The 16,850-nt window shown below is 51.3% G+C and overlaps 1 protein-coding gene across 3 annotated transcripts in view; it reads right to left on the bottom strand.

Annotated features, from left to right (window-relative positions):
- LPIN1 (lipin 1) overlaps window positions 1–15,367 on the bottom strand; it is a 70,024-nt gene extending 54,657 nt beyond the window's left edge. For all 3 annotated transcript variants that reach the window (XM_061168825.1, XM_061168824.1, XM_061168826.1), the window contains exon 1: window positions 15,299–15,367. The gene's annotated coding sequence lies outside the window, so the exon portion shown is untranslated. The remainder of the gene's footprint in view (window positions 1–15,298) is intronic.
- Window positions 15,368–16,850: the final 1,483 nt, after the last annotated feature.

Below are 16,850 nucleotides of genomic sequence, written 5' to 3'. Positions count from 1 at the left end.
CTCCCATCCCCCACGGCTTCCCCCAACTTCATCACCCTCACATAGGAGCCCTGCTCACCCCGAATGACAGGGACCACCTCCCCAGCACTGAGGTCCGGAACCCACGCCAGCTCACTGCTCTGGGGGCACCGCTCCTGAGAAGGCGTCAGGCCCCGCCAGCCAGTATTTTTCATTCATAAGAAAGAGAAAGCTCATGACTGGATGCTATTGCCATCTCTGCATCCTAGCTTCTCATCTGTAAGATGAGGACATTGGCCTAGGTGACCTGCAAGGTCCAATTCCAGCTCCAACTGTCCCAAAGATAAAGGCTGCACTCCTCAATCCTTAGCAACAGAAAGGGCATCTTTAATAACTTAAACGAAATGTTGCTCTCTGCTCTTGTCCTCAAGACCAAAGCATCCCTCCCCCTCCTAACGAGTAAATTCCAGGTTATCGTGCAGAACCTGAGAATTCCGAAGCTGGCAGGATCCGGACTGAGTTGTTGCCCCAACACCCTCGTTTTCAAGAAATAAGCCCAGAAATGGTAAGTGACTCAGGCCAAGTTCCCCCCACGGCAGAGACGGAGCCGGACTCAGATTCCTTGATTTCCAGCCCTGTGATCTTCCCTTTGTGGGGGCCACGGGATTGGCTGGTGTATTTTTCCGACCACAAATTATCAGAAGTTGCTTTGATATCTTTAGCTCCCCCCTCTATTGAATAACTTATCTACAAATCTGAAGACATCTCCATTTGGAGGCAGAAAATCTGGTCTATAATCCTTAACAGATGACAGGGTCAGGGTCCCACCTGGCAACACGCTCCTAGGAACTGTCAACATCTACACCCTGGGGCTGCCAAAACTGGGCGCTGACAATTTTTTAGAAGGGGGAACACTACCACCTCACGTTTATTTGGATGGCTGCTACCTAAAAAGTAGGAAGAAACATGCACTGGTGAGGATGTAAAGAAAATGGAACCCACTTGCACTGTTGGAGGAATTGCAAAACGGTGCAGCGACGGCGTGGCGACCCCTCGACAAACTTAAGACAGGGCTGCCACATGACCTAGCAATGCCACCTCTGGGTATACAGTCGAGAGAACTGAAAGCTAGGTCTCAAAGAGATAACCTGCACCCCCGTGTTCACAGCTGCATTACTCCCAACAGCCAAAAGCTGGGAACAACCCAAGCGGCCACAGATGGATAAATGGATAAACAGAATGCAGTATTATAGACACAATGGAATACTACTCAGCCTTAAAAAGGAAGGAAATTCTGGCACATGTTACAACATGCATGAGCCTTGAGGGCATTACGCTAAGCGACACAAGCCAGCTACAAAAGGACAAATACTGTATGCTCCTACTTATCTGAGGTACCTAGAGCAGATAAACCCATAGAAACAGAAGGCAGAACGGTGATTACCAGCGGGTGGGGACAGGGCAGGGGAAGTTCGTGTCTAACGGGGACAGAGCTTCAGTTGTGCAAAATGAGAAAAGTTCTGGAGCTAGAGGGTGGCCGTCCACCGTGTAAATGCACAACCACGTGCATGTATTACATTAAGTCTACTGAACTGTTCACTCAAAAGTGGTTAAAAGAATAAATTTTATGTCATGTGCATTTTACCACCGTTTTAAAATTTTTTTACAAGGAGGGTAAAGGAAAATACTGCCTTAACCAAAACTCATTTCAGGAAGATGAACCATTATTTGGTTAAAAAGTTTCTTTGAGTGACAGCTTGGGCCCACGTCACCTCCGGTGCCTGCCTGGCCGAGGGGCGTGAAGGCAACCACACTCTCCTGGACCTTCCCCTCGTCCAGGGTCTCTTGTAAATACATGCTGGTGAATAGGTACCGAATACAAGAATAAACCAGCTGGGCACCGGTTCCCAAGTTTCACTTCCGTCAGTTCTGTCTGAAGTAAAAGGCTCAAGGAAGAAGCTAATTTGATGTCAGTGAAGAAGCCAGGCCAGCCAGAGTCCCCCTCCCTGCCACCCTTCACCTCCCTCCTGCCACGGTGTCCGCGGAGACACACGAGCAGGCCCTGAGGGGAACGTTTGCCCTGGAGAAGAAAGTGCCTTCTGGACCTCAAGAGAAGCCAAAGATGAGCAAAACCTGTACACAAAACAAATGCTGCAAGTTCCACTGAACAGCTTCGAGACACCTGTCCTCCACTCACCCCATTCCAAGTTACTTTTCAATCTCCTGATTTTAATCTCAGAATTTGGCAGGAAACACCTGCTTCACCTGACAAGGCTTCACTGACCATGTGAAACGGGATTCCACAACCCTCGTTCAAAAGTTTTTCTACGGGCTTCCCTGGTGGCGCAGTGGTTGAGAATCTGCCTGCTAATGCAGGGGACACGGGTTCAAGCCCTGGTCTGGGAAGATCCCACATGCCGCGGAGCAACTGGGCACGTGAGCCACAACTGCTGAGCCTGTGCCTCTGGAGCCTGTGCCCCGCAACGGGAGGGGCCGCGATAGTGAGAGGCCCGCGCACCACGATGCAGAGTGGCCCCCGCACCACGATGAAGAGTGGCCCCCGCTTGCCGCAACTAGAGAAAGCCCTCGCACGAAACGAAGACCCAACACAGCCCTAAATAAATAAATAAATAAATAAATACAGTAGCTATTAATTTAAAAAAAAAAAAAAAAGTTTTTCTAGCAAAGCTGAGCCAAAACTCCAAAAAAACCCTCTGGCCAAACTGGGGCTCTCTAAGCTGTGCTTAACTCTGAGGTTAGGAAACAGGTAAATATATTTTTCTCAACATGACATCTTCCAGATTGACCTCCTGCAATACTACTAACTTTCTAAGATTTTTCCATGCCATTGGAACAGTGTCTTTCCGGATACTCTTCCCTAAGTTAGAAACCACTGCAGTAGTGGTATTAGACCCAAATAGATAATACACCACGGAACACAAAAATCCAAAAGCGTATCCCCACTGGGGATTCTAGCTACAACATTCATAATCAACAGCGTCTTCAGCTTGAAGAGCATCAATTATTAAAACTAGGGACTTCCCTGGTGGTGCAGTGGTTAAGAATCCACCTGCCAATGCAGGGGACACAGGTTCGAGCTCTGGTCCAGGAAGATCCCACATGCCGCGGAGCAACTAAGCCCATGTGCCACAACTACTGAGCCTGCTCTCTAGACCCCCGAGCCACAACTACTGAGCCCGTGCGCCACAACTACTGAGCCTGTGCTCTAGAGCCTGCGAGCCACAACTACTGAAGCCCGCACACCTAGAGCCCGTGCTCCGCAACAAGAGAAGCCACCACAATGAGAAGCCCACGCACCGCAACGAAGAGCAGCCCCCATTCGCCGTAACTAGAGAAAGCCCACGCACAGCAACAAAGACCCAACGCAGCCAATAATAAATTAATTAATTAAAAAAAAAAAAAAGAACCTAAATACGGGGCTTTGAATTATTTTAGGCCAACCCCTTTAATCGTCAATTCAGGAATCATTCCCGCTCATTTATTATGCAAGTGGATAAAAGTGATTTTAATTCCCTTCCCGGTTCTGTCAAGGAGACTATTATCGAAGGCATGTTATCTAGGAAATAACAGTGTCTCCATTTTCGTACTGTGGCTGTGTTTCCTGGCCGTGACACAGTGGTGCTACGATAGGCAACATCCAAGTCGGAGCTACTCCTCTCCAAGAAGGCTGGTGGGTCTCGACTCGGGGCTGAGAAACCTCACCTTAGCAAAGGTCAAAGAGTGCAAAACTGTCTCAATAAACACAACTCTCAGAATCACCACTTTTGTTAAGCCTTTCTCACCTTCATCATTTCCTTCTACCTTCATCTCTTTAAGTTCCGCAAGAGTTCTACAATCACCCCTTAACCTGTATTTCCCTTCGCGTCCTCCACGTCCTCATCTGCATGTCAGGATACCTTGTTCATCTACACGCCCAAAATCACTCATTGTTTTGCGAACTGAACCTTCCACTGGCCCTCCTGTTCAGTTAACACCACCCCCTCCCATCCTGGGCAGTTGCTTGATAAATGCAGGCTGTCATTTGTCAAGTGGCTGGAGAGACCCCATCCACCAAGCTGTCTGCCCTCCTTGAGGACAGGGAGGGGGCCAGGGACCCAGGAAATGTTGCGGCCACACACGACCACGTTTCCTTTAACTTCCCAGGCTGCCTTTGACTACATTCATCAGCATTTGCCAGGAGCCTAATCTCTTGTATTTGTCTATTAAGCTAGGTACGTGTGGAATGACGTGATTGAATTAAATCTATATGGTGACTGTCTTCCAAAAAGTGAAAATGATTCATTGGTTGGGAACGCTTTTGCATTGGTTCGATGGAAACAGAGGATGCACAATCAAAGCTGCCTCGGTCCTACTCTTATCACTTTGAAACAAACGCACGTCCCAGAGTGACGGACCAGAGTGCAGGCGAAGCCTATTTATCCCTGGTGACCATCGTGGCAGAACAGGACTGGAGCGGTGGCAGGTAGGGGGATGCGGAGCTATGTCACAGAGGGGGCCCCCGGGGCAGACATGGCGACACGGGTAGGCACAATATTCTAGTGCTTTAATGAGGAACGAGGAGACAGGTCATCACATAAAGAGAAATGAGGAAACGTACCAGAAGCTAATGAAAGAGAACTACTGAAAACAAATTCCCTAACTCTACTAGAATTTCAGCAAAGGCTAACCTGTGGATCATCTTTGAAAGGACATTCAGAATGAAACAGAATTTCAGGCTCTCTGAGAAAACAAATTCTACTGCCGTATGATGTTAACTTTTTGTCGGTCACCCCAGCCCCCCCGCCCCCAGACCGATCCTTGTTTCCGTGAGGCTCTCCGGGGAGCTGCAGGTGCAGTCTGGACACACATGCTTCTTACCTGACGCAACAACCAGGAACTCCAGGGATAATAAGTGGAGGCAAGAAGATAAAATGATGGTTTGGAGAAAGATTTAAATGGGCTTGGAAAACCACGACGGGTGCCTACCGACTCTGGAGAACAAGGAATACTCCAAAGCCATCAGACCCAACGCCCACCCCGTGGGTGCTGCAAATCCTCAGCAGGCCACTCATCACTAATAATCACCTTTTCCTGAATCCCAGGTGAAAGGCCACGCAAGCCTCCACACGACATTTGTTCAGCACTTCACGACACACGAAACTCCTTTGCCCAGGGCAGCTCATCTGATGCAAATCTATGAAACTCCTTTGCATAATAGGTGAGTACTCAGGACCGACATCATTATCCCATTTCCGACAAGGAACTGGGGCGCCGGGCATGCGTGGTGTTCAGGGCAGCACAGCTGGTAAGCGGCAGTGAGGACGGGGGCCCAGGTTGAACCCCTGGAACTCCCTGTCCTGCTGTGCGTAGCGTTGCCTCCCCTTCTTGCTGGACAGAACTGGTATAAACGGGTGAGGCCCAGTCAGAGAAAAACCAGTCGTGTGGCTTTAGCAAAACAGATGGCAGTCGTCTAGTTTTAAAAGTCGGTAACGTTCGGCACACGTTTACAGGGTATCCAGTGCTACCCAGGTGATCAGAGATTGTAATTAAAGTCGGAATCAGAGAGAGGCCATCCCAGAGCCAGGGTGGAAAGCACAATCTATGAGACCAAGCTTCTAAGAGAACTGACTCATTACAGGGAGTGAGCTCAGCATCAATGGGAGTATTCAAAGAATCTCAACCACGATCCAACAAAGAGGCCGTAAAGGAAATTCAAGAATGGGGCTCTAAGTTGATGATTCTATGACCTGGTCATAACAACATCATAAAAGCAAGTTTTCATCCCAAGCAAGAAACCAGGGGTTTGGAGTTGTTTTTTTGTTTTAGGGTTGTTGGGGTTTTTTTTGTTTGTTTTTTTGTTTTTTGGTGGGGGGAGGGGGAGAGCAGGGATGTAGGGGGGAGGGATTTGTTTGGGAATTTTTTTTTGTCCCATCATAAAAAATTCCAGACGTGCACACACCACCTCAAAGTAGCTTAGCAAGTCTGGGTATGAGGAGAACAGCGCTAAAATTCAAAAATTAGAAGAAATTAAGAAAACGGGAATTGTTCTCTCCCAGGAACATGAAACTCATGGAGACAATGCCCCCAACTAAATTCACTACAAACGCAGTTTAGGTAACAAGCTCATAACACGTTTCTTGACAACAAACAGGCCATGAAAGATAAAGGATAAGTATGAAAAATAGAAACTGCATAAAATTGGGGGTGTGGACCAAAAAAAAAAAAAATGCTGCCTGCCATTTCAGTAAACAAATAGCGTTGCCTGCCATTCTGGTAAACAGTGAATGTCGCCCCACCATCAAGCCACCCACCGCCACTGCAGCCACCCCAACGGTGCACCCTGAAGGGAACTCAGGATGGAGAAAAACAGGATACCGGCTCTAGACAATTAAAATATATTTCAGAGAATTCATTTCAATGAGCCCAGACTCTTGCATCTTCCCGTTCATAGACAAGCCCTCAAATCTTTAACTTGACATGTCTGGGGTTTTGTCATTAGCAGTAGTCTTTCGCTGCTCAACTACATTTTTTGTTTTCAGCAAAAAATTCCTCTATCCCCTGGCTCCCCCCTTGCCTCTCTGGAGCACCCAGGCTGTAGTCCTCAGTAAGGTCACAGACAAACATAGCTCCCCGCTTTCAGGTGCGCATGTGTGTTTAGTCAATGGGGCTCCAAAGGCCTGGATGTGCTCGCCTTCCTCCGGCACTTGTGAGCTGTGTGCACGGCGGCCAGGTCTTCACACGGCCTCTCTGATGAGGCCTCGCTGCTGTCACCAAGAGCGAGGTACAAGACAGTGACTTTGAAAAGGTCTTTGCCCTTGGAAAGCACAGGCCAAACGTCTGCCATTTCTTCCCTGAGCAAATGACTCGATAAGTCGGACTCAGTCATGGGCTCTGGGTGTGACATTTTCACAAGCGTTCACACCTCCCTCAGCTACCCCCTCCTCGGGGCTGCAGAAGGTCAATCCAAAAGCTTCCCCCACAGTCCTCAAGGCCTAAAAGGTCAGACAGCCTCCTTCATTCAGTTTGGGATCTGAAGACATCTTTGGCACTTCTGTCCTCAGGATGACTCATGGCTTCCTGGAGCGAGCCTGCCAGGAATCCACCCCCTGTGCACGCAGCCGTGTGCTGTCACCTCTCCCCTCACAGCAGATGCCTAAGGGACTCCTGCGGAATCTGGGTTTAAGACACATGCAGGGAGTGTCCTGATTGGAAAAGCAACCCAACATCACGCAGGGCGAGGCCTCTGACTTTGTGTTCCTGTGATCAGCAGCAGGATTACCCCCACAGAAACCCAACCAGCTACTGCTCTCCGGGGCCAGCGTGCCGGCCCGCCAGCTGCTCTGCTCAAAGGAGCGCCTCCGAGGGACTTCTCAACGTCCACTGAGTGGATATTTACTGGCAACGCTAGGTGAAGACAATAACGCAGCAAACCAGCGTGACACAAACCTTTAAACCTGCTGTCCGTTTTCACATACCATTAAGGCTGGTACACTGTCCAGATGGGATAATAATCAGGAGTTTAAATTGTTTGCTTAGTTATCATAATGATGCAAGGGATATAATTTTCCCAGTTTGCAGAGAGTCTATATATAACCTGGGCAGGGTAAGGGGTGGAAGTACTATCCAAACCCAGGTTCAGTCTATATCCAACACTATGACAATCCTGCCAACCTCCCGTATGACTTGATGGTCCGACCTACATAGGGGGCAGCGCACGCAGACTTTAAGTTATACCTGCGGAAAGGTAAATATAACGCACAGCATTTAAAAATATATTCGCTTCTCCAACGGTGAAGGCAAAGTTATCCACCACGGTACATTTTAAGAGTTTTATCTGCTGGCTTGGAAATTGGTCTGCTTGCTCCAGGGGTATGTCTGTGCTTGCCGGTTGGTCCAGGAGCGGCAGACCAGCCTCATCCTCTGACATCTCCAGGTGGCACACGCAGGTAAGCAGAAGGTGTTCGGGGCAGGCGCACAGGCTCGGCTGAGCCCTGCCACCAGCTAATAGTCAGGGCCATGCCCCAGGGACCTGGCAGCTCTGGAAAGGGTCTCATTACTTTTGAGTTAACGAAGAAAATGGGCAAAGAGATTTTACCATTAAAATCTAAATTAAATACCCATGGATAAAACCTTCTTCTCCTCCTCCTTTTTATCCAGGTCTACCTCAAGCGTCTGAAAGTCACCTCTGAGGACTGGTGAGTAACTAGCCAATCCCACCCCTTCCCACACACGTCCACTCCCCCTGCACCCAGCAGATGACACAAACGCTCACCTGTGCCCGGCAGTGGGCTTGGCACCAGCCAAGGCTAATTCCTGTCCTGAGAAGCTGAAAGTCTTACATCTTAGCTGGCTCAGTTATTGAACAACTGAACGTGGACGTCCATCTATAACCTTTCTGGACGCTGAAGAATTTGCTCTGGGAGACTGAGCATCTGCCACTGGGCGTATTTAAGCCATTTGGCTTTTATTAGCTAGGACCATTCTTCCTCAAGGACACGACAGAAGCTGCCTCCCTGGGGTTCTCCCCGCAGCTCCCCGAAGCCCCGGGACGTCTCTCTCTTCATCTGAGGACGGCTATGTGACTGCCCCTTGTGCCCTAGCACTCTAGCCGGGCCTCACAGGGATGGGTGGGGGGCCTCCACCCATCACCCCTGGCTGATCTCCGCTGAGCACATTCCAGACTCTGTCTCCACGTCTGGGGTCCAAATGTGAGGTCTGACCAGCTCTGAGTAACAATATAAACATCGTGCTGCTTCAGAACTGGCCAAGATCACATTCACCTGGGAGGTCACGAGGCAAACGCTGGTTTTCATACAAAGCATTAAAAAAAGACAATTTCTAAGAAATTCCAAAAATGATATTTTGACTAATAAGACTTACATGGAAATGAAATTAGTTTATAAACAGCGTATCTTCTTCTTGCTATTTATAGTAACGGCAAAGAGGAAGTCTTTCTTCAGAGCACTGTGCATTGATATTTATCAGTTGGCAAGTGTGATAAATTATATACAAAAGACCAACGAGGAAGTATGACTTAGGTGCAGCGTGATGCAGGGTAAACAACGCCAGACTGGAAGTCCAGGTGCCTGGGCTTCACGCCACCCCTGCCGCGCTGACAGCACACGCTGGGGCAAGTCTCTTCCCCCTGGCCAGTCTGGACCAGATGAGTCTGGCAGCAGCTGCCCCTGGTGTTAGTCCGACCATCTTGAACGGAGCGCTACGAGAAACATCGTACGCAAGAGAGCAAACTTCTGTGTCCGTCAGTACCCCTGGGGATGCAGGGACTTTATTGGCAGGCCAGTGTTCTTCAGGAGACACTCTGGTCCAAAGTAAGAAAAATTCACCAGAAAAACTTGCGATGCTTTTGAAAAGCTTGCAGATCAGACTAATATCAATACTTCCTGACAAAAGTGATGAAGCAGCAAAACCTGCCCGCCCTGGGGTCCCCGCGCCAAAGCCCTCTCTGAATTAAGCGCGTCCTGCCCGTCACAGCTCAGCTCCAGGCCCAGAGGAAGGGCGAGCCAGCTCCAGGCCATCCTGCAGGACTCAGGGTACGGCAGGAGGCGTGGGGCGTGAGTGTGTCCAGGATGCAGGGGGCTGTCACTCTGCGGAAGTCAGTCAGGAAAGTGGGCGTCCAGAATAACTCCAGACACTCAGCAAAGACAGAGGGAAGGCCCAGGAGGTTTTCTCCTCCTTGAAGGCCGCCCACACGGGAGGAGCCCCCACACTCCGGGCACACAGCAGATGCACAAACGCGCCAGCTACCCCAGTCTCGTACGGGTCCAGAGGGCAGCGCTGCGAACACTTGTCAACATGAGGTAATGGAGGTCTCATGACTTCTCACCTCATTGTTACATCAGAAAAATCAGCATTTCATCCAAAATTGGCAGACTCCTTCTCCAGGGTTCACAGATTGCCAAGAAACACTGCTTTCTTGGAACTTCTGCCAAAATTCAATACCCCAGCCACAGCTCTCGTAACCCTGTGGTTTTGCTAATACCATCCACCTCTAAAATATTAATGTCAATTTAAGATGGCCTCAGACCAACCCAATAGAAAAATGAGCAAAAGAGAGAGTTCACAGAGAAAGAAGTCCATTTGGTCAATGAAGTATGAGAAGATACTCAATCCTATTCATAATTTAAGATATGCAAATCAAAGGAGGCCTTTCAGGTGGTCCAAAATCAAAGCATTTTGTAAAAACCTGAGGGGCTGGTGAGAACAGGAAAAAAACAAACACTCACCACTCCCTGCCAGTGGGGTAATAAACAGGGGAAGCACTGTGGCAACAGCTGTCATTTTTTGCACACACCAGCCAACTCCAGCAATTCTTCTGCTATGTACAAAACAGTAATCAGAGCACTGATTATAATAAGGAAAATTAGAAACAAATATCTACAGGACTTCAGTTCAGTAAATTAGGGACCACCCACACCATATAATTGAATATTATGAGGCTGTTAAAAAAAAGAGACAGAGAGGTAGTTCTCCAAATACTAACATGAAAAGGTATATATACTGTGTGAAAAAAGTACAAAAATATTTATAATATGAACCCATTTTTAAGAATTACATTTACACATATTCTCATATGCACAAAAAAATTATGGACTGATGTACATACCAAACAAGGTTCACAGGCTCACCCTAGGGAACAGGCCTGGGGAAGGGGAGGAGACCTTCACTTTTCATCACGAATATTTCCACCGCGTTGGTTCCTGGGTTTTGTTTTCTACATGCGCATGTACTGCTTTAACGTTAATTTTTAATGACCTCAGAGAACTGGGGGAGGGATGGCAAACTCTGGTCTGCTCGGTGTCAGGGTCTCCCCAGCACTGAAACTGCTGGACAGGAGGGGGCGATGCGGGGAGGTCCTGCTTTGGTTGGAAAGGTCAGATGGGTGACCGCTCCTCCAGCGTTGGGATTGTGCAACGCTCCAATCTCACAATCCCGTGTGCTCAGTGTTCTCAGGTCCCTGCCAAGGAGCACAAAAGGCCTGGGGGGGGTGGAGGGTGGAGGCGGCTGAACTACCCCGGTGGCCAATGTGCTGGAAAAACAGGCCCAGGTTTAGACCCCGATCCCCCAGCTCTTGACCCTGTAACTCACGAATGGAGCACAGGGCTTGCAGCCTCTCTTTGCACCCCCGCAAGGGCCCCCTGTCCAGGTCTGTGTCTTGGCCAAAAAGAAAGCCCTGCTTCTGCGACTTCTGCACGACCCCTGCTCCCTCCACCCAAATATCACCTGGATGCTCAAGAGTGCTGCCTACAGCTCAGGGGTAAGAGCTTGAGCCCCGGAGGCAGACAGCTGGCCTTCACCTCCCAGCTCCACCACCTGCTAAGCCGTGACCATGAACGACTGACCGACCCCTCGGCCGCTCAGTCTCATATCTATAAAACGGACGACCCTAACAGCACCCACCTCATAGGATGGGTGTACGTGGAGTTCTTTTCCAAGTGCACGGCCAAACGAAAGCCAGGTGCTAACCCTCTGGTCACCAACGGCGCCAAAGGCCGGACTGTGAGTTAAGGCTGCAGCCTGACAGCGCTTTGCATACTCAGCTATTTAGGTCGCACCCTCCCGAAAAGACAGGGCCGAAGAATACTACTGGTTGAAATTAATACAGAAATATCAGAAGGGTATGGTTAGATTCCAATAGGCTGGGAATACATTTCCATTTTATCCAAAAATCTGAGCCCAAAGGCAACCCGAAGACTGGGCCACAGGCTGGGGTGATGCAGAGTTCACCGGCAGGAAATTCTCTGGCCAAAGCGGGGAGCTGCCTTGTGGGTGCCCCGTTAACCCAGGACCCTCGCTGCTTCTATCTTCTGTAAACCAAAGGTGGATGCCTAGAGAGACCAGTGAATGCAGAGGAAGATTTCACCCAAAAGAGAGAAGACATGTGTCCAAGGAGATAACGGGCCTTCCGGGAACAGGGCACATGGTGGAAGCGTGCTGATCGTGTCCCAGGAGCACTGCGCACGCAGGGTGTCTCGAATGCAGGGTCTGCAGTCGGCCTTAGGAGTAAACAGGCAGTCGAGGCAGAGCCATGACTCTGCTCTAACAACCTGTAGCTCTTTACTCGAAAGCCCAGCGTCCAGCACCAGGAAAAACCGTTGTCGCAAGAATCCCAAACCTGCTCGGTGTGTTGAGAGATGTGGTTTCCATCACCGGCGCGGAAAAGCATCCTCTCCAGGCGGAGCCCTGTCCCTTCGCTCCCACCCGCCCTCCAGCTGCACAGCGGATGCGGAAGAACCGCCCTGGGCCACCTCCCAGCAGGCGGTGACTGCCGGGGGCCAACATCTGACACACACAGGCCCCTCCCCGCACACCAGGCACTCGGTCTCACACACCCCCCTTCCCTCCACCAGAGCTCGCACGCGGGGGCACGCGTGCACACACACACATACACGCACACGCATCTCAGCTAAACAAGTTTCACAAAACAATACCTAACCTCAGATTAGTATGTCCGGGTCTGGGATTTTCTTTGCTATTCTATTTCACCTTTTCTAAAATGCCCATGGGTCTACTAAACTGATTTTAGGACCAGAGGGTGACAGGCTGCGCTGTGAAGAATACTGGCCTGCGCCAGTATTCACTTCTTACTGTTTAAATAAAAGGTGGGGCGGGGTCGGGGGGAGACATGGGAAGAGGAAGGAGAAGGGGCACACAGGGAAGTGTGGAGGACACAGGACAGGGGGGCAGGTCACAGTCTCCCTGACAGCCCCCCCTACTGTCAGGAGGGTCTCCTGAGCCCGGCACATTGCATTCCCCCAGCTGGACCTGCTGCCAGGAATGAAAGCAGGTGTCAGGCCCCTGCTCTCTCTAGACCCTCTGCTCACAGATTAGAAAGCTCCCGCTGATGGGCTTGCTCGGGCTTTGCTCGGCTTTTTTTCACAAATCCCACTCCGATTCTGAGTGAGTGGGCTTAGGGCGTAATAAACCCCGCCAGGGTTCAGTGAAACCTAAGAAGTGGGACTTGGCCCGCCCCCCACCCCCAGGGCACTCGCCCCAACACTGACCGTGCATCACGGCCTCGCGTGTTCCTTGTCACCTCAACAGCTCCCAGTTCTCATGGCTCGGTCACACTGAGGAAGCTGAAGTGCAAACAGGTCAAACCACCAGCCTCAGTGTCCTAACTGGACCACCGTCTTCCAGGTCTTTTTCAAAATGCTCCAAAAGCCATCCCCGCCAACAGGCCTTCCCTGGAATGAGCTGCCTGCAGCCTCACCCATCCCCATCGGCACCCCTGCCTAAATCAATTCATCACATTTAGGTACCTTTTAGACCTTGAACCCAGAAGAGAAAGGACCCAGGGGAGGCCCACTCACAGTGTGAGAGGGGGTCCCACAGCGCTGATTTACAGCCCAGAGGCCAGTGTCAGGCAGGATTGTCCCAACTCTACAATTAGCCCTCCTCACTGGCACCCTGTGTTCCTCTCTTAAAGTAACAATGACCACAGGGACCCCGCATTCTTTCCCAGGGGCTCTTGTATATCTCAATGAACTTTTACCATAACTTGCAAATGGGTGTGATTCTCCCTTCATTTCCTAGGAGAAGAAACACTCGAGAGACACTCAAGAGAATGTGTCTTTGGCCCAAGTTACAAGTGGGTAAGTGGCCAAAACTACAAAGCCAAGTTCTTTGCACCAGCCTGTGTGCCCCATAGGCTTCAGGCCCTTCTTTTGAAATCTCTCTCCATCTCCTGCCCTCCACCCCCGCCCTCTGGTCCAGGGCCCTGAACACAGCTGACTGGGTGGTGGGCAGGCTTACAGACTTCCTTCTTTTGAAATCTCTCTCCATCTCCTGCCCTCCACCCCCGCCCTCTGGTCCAGGGCCCTGAACACAGCTGACTGGGTGGTGGGCAGGCTTACAGACTTCCTTCTGGCCAGGTTGGCCACCCTACCCCCTCCCAGGGCAGACTTCCCAGCCTTTCCGAGGTCCCCTCAAGACCAGGAGATCCATCGGTGCCCCACCCGAGTGCCCAAGTTCTCTCCCTTGCAACAAGACTCAGCAGGTCTGTCCCCTGCAGCCATTCTTTTCCAGAGTGCTGAGATTTTTGACAACTGAGACCCGGGATGGTGAAGGCACCTGGGCAGGGCCCCAATGCCAAGCTAACGCAGAACCCAGACGAGAGCCCAGGCCTCCAGGCCCACTAAGTTCAGGTCCAGGGCTCTGTCCAGGCCTGGCTCCACACCATACGGCCCTCCACACAAACGAGCATAAAAGCTCCAACCACACACCCACACACAAAAACACTCGATAATAAAACAGATGTCGGCAGATGTGAATGAAGCATTATCAAAATACAGAACCGGAAGACAAACTCTTAGATTTCCACCATTTCTGGGGGGAAGACGCGTACGTGTGTGTTTATTTCTCAGTTGCTATACATTCCGCAATTGTTTACTTTAATTCATAAGACCCAAAATATAGAACAGGGACAAACAGTAAATTTCACAATCACCCCCCCATTACCCGCCCCCTCCCATAAAAACAGTTGACAAGCTCATCTCTCCAAACCACTCCTGGAAACTACTGGGCTCTAAAAACTCTCTGAATTAACACGGCCAGTTGTTTTAGTCAAGTTCCTGTTTGTTGGTCAAAAACGGGGTTGACATCTGCGTTCTCCAGCCACTACCCTCCACGCAAATTATCAGCCAGTTATCTATACACGCTGCTCCACGGCACTTCAAGTTATTTCCAAAACACTACTTTTCATCCCACATCTTCCCCGCCTTCCCCAAAATAAAATTATTCGCAGGGGCATCTGATGGAAGGCCTAGCACCCATCAGGCTGCAGGAAAGGTGCACAGAAGCTGGCAGAGGAGGGACCAGACTGTATGTAATCCGAGAACCAGGATTCCAACCCGGGCTCAGCCTGGGCCCAGCAGCTGTGTGACCTTGGGCACCTAAGTCAACCTCCCCGAGCCTGTTTCCTCCACAGCAAAGCAGGTATCCTAAATAACCCACCCCCACCTCCCCGAACAGTTTCATAAAAGTCCCCGGCGCTAAGCAAGGGCTGCTTGCTGCCCAGGTACAACCCACAGGTCCTGCCAGAACGGAGTCCCGTGGCCACCCCTCGAGTTCGCCACGCCGATCAAGGTCAGCCCTTTGGGAGAAGGCCCGAGGGATGCTCACGAGGCCGCCGGGTCCCTGGGCCTGTTCTCCGCCTCCCTCCCCGAAACACTTGCCCCGAAAGGGCCGCGGGGACAGAGTGTGGTCCCCGGGCATCACGTCGTCCCGCATCCCCCGGCCGGCAGCGGCCCGACCGCGCCCCCCGCCCCCGGGCCGCGCCCCGCCCTGCCCAGCCCGGCCCTGCAGAGGCTGTGGCCCCTACCTCGGCGGCGGCCGGGGTTTGGCCGGGGCTCCACGGAGACTCGACACCGGAGGCAGGCGGCGGGGAGGCTGTTACTCACCTTGCGGCGCCGCGCGCTTGGCCGCCTTTGTATGCAAACACCCAGCCCGCCTCGCGCTCCCAGTCTGCGCGGCCCGGCCCCCGGGGGCGGGGCGAGCGGGGTGGCGCGAGGGCCCTCACGAGACTCGGGCCACTCGGCTGCTTTCAGGGCCCGCCCGGCCCCAGGCGGCAGAGCCTCCCTCGCAGGAAGTGCCGGGGCAGCCCGCCCCTCCTTCCTCGCCTACCTTAGTGCTCTTTACTGAGATGCAGAGGGAAGACGGAAGATGCGGGCTTGGAAGGAAACACGAGTGCAGTTCTGGCCACTCCAAGACTGAGATTTTTTCCAGCCATCCCAGACATGTCGGGAAGGGGAAGGCTTCTGGTGCTCGTTGAAGAAGCCGGCTGGCTCTAGGTAGAAGTTTAGGGTCATCTGCTATGTTTCCCTGCTATCCCCATTACTTCCACTACATCTAAACAAGTCCAGACTCTGCAGGGAGAATTTGTTTCCAACAAGCAATGAGGAGAAAACACTAGATCACGTTTCAGTATAAGCTGAGCTGGATTCACCAAAGCCCTTGCCCTGCTGATCCTGCCCTGGCTGGAGTCCCCCTGGGAGGGCCCTTGCCGTTCTGTCTGCAACCCAGCAGTCACCCAGCTGTGACTCAGCCAGGACAGCTGAGGTGATCCCCTGGGCCAATCCCTGGACCTGCTGCTTTCAGCCCAACTCGGAAGAGGAGAAGGAAACCACAGGGATGAGTAAACTTGCTCCAGCCTCTGGAGGAGGAAGGAGGGAGGAGTGATGCCAGGGCAAAGCGACGCAAGCACCCTCGATCCTAAGAAGACTCAGACTCGGTTTCACTATCTGGAAAATGGGAGGCAGATGCTCAACACATAGATCCACTTTGAGGATGGAAATGGCCATCATGTGAAATACATGGCCTTTGCTCACGTGAAAGATTTTTAAGTTCTAGAGCCCTATACATTAAGGAGTGGTGATTCCCAGGATTTGTTCAGTGCTTAGCCCAGCTGTGATACAGAGAGTGCCCGGCTTGCCCAGCCTCAAGACTCAGCAGGCTGCTGACCTTCCTCCTAGGAGGGACACCTAGAGGAGGCTGATGATGTGTAAGGCTAAACAATTACAACTCCTCGATTGGCAGAACTTTTCTCTACACAGAAAAGCCACGAGAATGCTCTAAGCCGCCCTATTCTAGCTGGACATCTCCGTCCTTCTATCCAGTGACAATAACAATCCTGGGAATTCTGAAGTTTTCCAGATTAACTACCTACACAACTGAAAGGGCTCTGCAAGGGGGAGGGGAGACAGGAGGGTGAATGCTCACCCCTCTTCACCTGAGTCTCGTGAAACAATGCAGGTGGGTGTGCAATTGACTCATCTGACAGTGACAACAGTGGCTAGCTCTGTAAATGCCCTGGGCAGAAAGGATCCCAGAGAAAGAACAATGAATTTCCCCCAGAGGGCTATACTTTGTCTCTG

The sequence above is a fragment of the Eubalaena glacialis genome, chromosome 14 (genome assembly GCF_028564815.1).
Source record: "Eubalaena glacialis isolate mEubGla1 chromosome 14, mEubGla1.1.hap2.+ XY, whole genome shotgun sequence".
In the NCBI taxonomy this organism is placed as follows: Eukaryota; Metazoa; Chordata; class Mammalia; order Artiodactyla; family Balaenidae; genus Eubalaena; species Eubalaena glacialis.
This window is presented reverse-complemented; position numbering and strand designations above follow the sequence as displayed.